The 4,060-nt window shown below is 37.3% G+C and overlaps 1 non-coding gene across 1 annotated transcript; it reads right to left on the bottom strand.

Annotated features, from left to right (window-relative positions):
• Positions 1-1,773: 1,773 nt before the first annotated feature.
• LOC127227587 (small nucleolar RNA U13) lies at positions 1,774-1,875 on the bottom strand. The gene has a single exon (XR_007835003.1). It is a non-coding gene; the product is annotated as a small nucleolar RNA U13 (small nucleolar RNA).
• Between the last annotated feature and the right edge of the window lie 2,185 nt (positions 1,876-4,060).

Below are 4,060 nucleotides of genomic sequence, written 5' to 3'. Positions count from 1 at the left end.
CTGATGTCTTCACATGAGCTATTTACATGTTTTCTACCTACAGAGATCTTTGAACTATTGACTAAAAACATCCATAACTTAACATGATTATTGTAGTCAAGGTCACATCATTTTATAAGGTGCTCCCATTAACTTGATTCTCACTCTCCTCAGTCTTGTGGGTGATTCAGTTAGCAGGCCCCAGGCTACAGACTTCCTCCCTTCAACCCTATCATCTAAGGACCAGAGACAACCCGACTGTCAGCATGTACTGGGTTACCTGTCAATCACATGATATAAACTCCTCCCTTCCTCTAAAAATAAATAAATAATAAATAAATAAATACATAAATAAATAAATAAATAAATGCTATAAGAAGGGACATCACCGAGCCACTTGTGTCTGAACTTGGGCCCGGTTCTTTCTTCTTAGAGCCTCTGTCACATTGTTGTCTGTCAGCCTGGCTATGATGTTAACATCACTTCAAATAGTAAGTCTTTCCTAAAAACAACAACCCATCTCTGTGTTGTCCCTTGAATTCTAAACCTGAAAACTTTCCATGACAATTTTAGGTCTTCTGGGTAATTGGGCTCAGTTTTATACTCTGTGTTTGGGTATGGCTCTTACATCCACAGAAACAGCTTGACAACTGTTAGTCCTTCATGCCTACAAAGTAACAAACAAATCAGAATTTTACTACAGCTATGAATGAATCATTTGAAAATGGATCCCAAGTCTAATAGTTAGGCAGGCTGAAAAGTCCTAAGAGCTTACTAAATTTAAAGAAAAAAACAAAACAAAACAAAACAAAACAAAAACAAAGAAAACAAATAGCATCAGGACCAGAAAGATAATACCTGGCCAACATTTTTTCTTTCTTTTCTTCTTTTTGGTTGTGAGCCTAGTCTTTAATGGCTGAGCTATAACTCCAGCTCCTTTTCTTCTTTTTAAAAAATAAATTTATTCTTGGAGAATTGCATATATGTATCGTGTTTTTATCTATTCCCTTGTATTCTCTTCCAGCTTCTCTCAGATATTCCCACCAAGATTTAGTTTGGATCACAAGAGTTATTAGGTTTACGGATGTATTGAAGGTAGTGCTGAACTTACCATACATTAAATAACAAAATTTAAAATTGGGGGCAGGAGAATGGCTCAATGGGTATAATTGTGGCCACCAGGACTGATGGCCTGACATGAATCTCTAGTACTTACATGGCTGGAGGGAACCTACTCCAAAAATTGTCCTCTTATACATGGACCATGTCACATTCACATTTACACACATACACACACACACACACACACACACACACACACACACACACACAGTACCCTCACATGGGAATTTGACAATTAAACTAATGAGGTGATAAGAGATTTATCCCTGACTTTTGTCCTTCTGGACTCAAACTCAGGGCCCTGTATGTACTAGGGAACACAAGGAAAAATTTTAGCTTACACTTTAGTTTTCATTAGTTTTCTGTGTGTGGGTGAGCTTTAATTACTAACTGTCACTGAGAAACCAGCAACAGCAACAACAAAACCCAACAACTCGTCTTTGGAGAAGAAAACCGTATTTATGATCTATGAGGTCAACTCCAGTCTATTTTAAATGTTACTTTTATGCATCTACTTACTGTTTCTACTTTTTTTTGTTTCCTTTTCTTTTTCTTTCCTTCTCCTTTTTGATTTATGTTTTCTAGGTAGTATCATACTTTAAGTTAAGCCTCATGGTTATGATGAACTTGTAGATGGAACTTTTTTTTTTAAGTTTTATTATTTTTATTTTATATCAGATGAGTAATATATAGATTCTGTAAAGAGATTTAAAAGAGGGGCATCTCATGCAATGGTGTGAATGCAGTATCATCAAGTTTATGAACCAAAATGATCAAGAACTATATGTAAATTCAGCAGGTGTAGAAAGGTCCCATTGTGTTGAACTCTGCAATCATGAACTTGAAGGCCCAGAAATGACCTTTGACTATTTAATACAAGTTTTCCTCTTGGCAAAATTACTATCTTTCAAAGATGATGAAATACAAACTAATTTTAAATGTAATGCAATCAATGAAAATTAGATAAGCCATAGGTTGCCTGGGGTTAGTCTGGAATTCTCTCCTATATCTCCAGAGGCTCAATCTATAGCCTCGCATTCGCTTCAGGTGTGAATCCCATGAAATGTGGCATTTGAAGTATGCTTTGGTAACCTGTATTTTTTTACAAACCAGCTGTGGAGTGATTAGTGAATCATTTTAGGACATTACACAGCAATTGCTAAAATGAGGAAGGCTCTTTCCTTGCCTGTATTCAATCCCTTAACCCATCATTTTCTACTTTCACAATTTAAAACAGATTGCCTAAATTTCAATTCACTAGCATGCTCATTTAGTTGAAGATCAATTTTGTTTCTGAGAGATTTTCGTGATGTTTCCCCGATCTTATGCAACAAGGGAGGCAAAGGACCATCCTTGCCTGAACAGTTGAAAGGTGAGGGGTGAGGATGAGAGAAGAGAAAGCAAAGGAGGGGTGAGAGGATTAGGAGAGGAGGGATGTCATGGTAATGTAGGGGAAGGGGAATGATGCATGCTTTGCTTAACGTAGGACTTTGTCTTAGAGATAAAATACCTACCCCTCAAAAGAAAAAATCATTGAAACCTAAATACACAAAGCCATTGCTGCCTTTTTCCTCTACTCATGATAAACTTCCTCATGTCTACACACACACACACACACACACACACACACACACACACACACACACACACCAACCCTACTATTTAAGAACCATATTTTATCACAAACAGCACTTTCTTTTACACAAAGCATTCCCACAATCTGACTGTGTGTTCCTACAACCCTGATAACATCATTATTCATCTCCAGGGATAAGGAAATGTTACTGCATTTTTGAGAGCAAAAAGGAGGGAAATCTGACTGATAAAATAGTCAAACAAGGCTTGATAACAATTTATTTCTGACCTTTCCATGCCTTCTGCGCCTAATGATTTTCTGTCATTTCTGTCTAGTCCACACTTGCAGTTAGGTCTCTGAGGTACTTAGTTTTATGTTGCCACTTAACTTTCAACTTCCATTTTCAGCACAGAAAGGTAAATCAGTAACTGTCACTCTCAAGGTTTGTCAGGCACCCAAAAGGGATTATGACATAGATCTGAAGGGGATTTCATGTGACTTTTACTTTAATTTTGACATAATCATGAAAATGCCTTAGGAGTCTGGGAACTTAATTATCCTGAAAGCTAACCCCTCTCTCTCTTTCTTTGCTTAGGTTTCTGGTTCACTACACCCAGTCCTTTCTCTTCCCTGACTTATCAAGAAGTGATTAAGAAAGAAAGAAAGTGAAAATTAGGGGCATTTGCTGTGAGATGTATGCATGGTTGATAACTGTCTCTTTTTCTATAATTTTTCCTTTTATATTTTACCTCCAAGGAGAAGACACATAATTTACTAGTATGGGCATTTTGGCACTCTTTCAGAACCTTGGGAACTACCCTCTGCAAATTTTGTGCCTTATCCTTTATTTCAATATATTGTTGAGTCCAGTTTTTAGCTTAGAGAAGGGAGCCCTGTGGGATAAGAATCTACCCAGAGGTCTTCTATAGAAGAAAATGAGAAAAACAAGTCTAAGAAATCATCTACAGAGAATTACTATCTTTAGATAATAAAAACTATTATGTTTTCCAGTGTATTCATTCAGATAGAGTTGTCTATAGTTAGGTGGACATACATTTTTTCTGGACCAGTCAAATTTTCTTTGCTACAATGAGGCTGACACAAACTAGTTTAAGCCAGGACACTTCTAAGCTTGGCTGGATTCAGGTACTAAAGAAGTGGGCTAACTCTTTGTTGTCTAACAGTTTCCTCAATTAAAACATGCCATCCATCAAGGAAGTGTAACATGAAAATTAAATGACCCAGAGACAAATATTGAGGTTCAAGTTGAAGATCAGGGATGCAAAGCAGCTGACCACTAGCTCCCAACTCTACTGAGGCTGAAAGGGCTGATCCAGGCAGGAGGTCTTCACCAAGTCTCAAACTGCTGCCTCTCCTCAGTGT

This window comes from Phodopus roborovskii, unplaced genomic scaffold, assembly GCF_943737965.1.
Source record: "Phodopus roborovskii unplaced genomic scaffold, PHOROB, whole genome shotgun sequence".
NCBI classification, from domain to species: domain Eukaryota; kingdom Metazoa; phylum Chordata; class Mammalia; order Rodentia; family Cricetidae; genus Phodopus; species Phodopus roborovskii.
The sequence above is the reverse complement of the archived record's forward strand: the minus strand, read 5'-3'. Positions and strand labels throughout refer to the sequence as shown.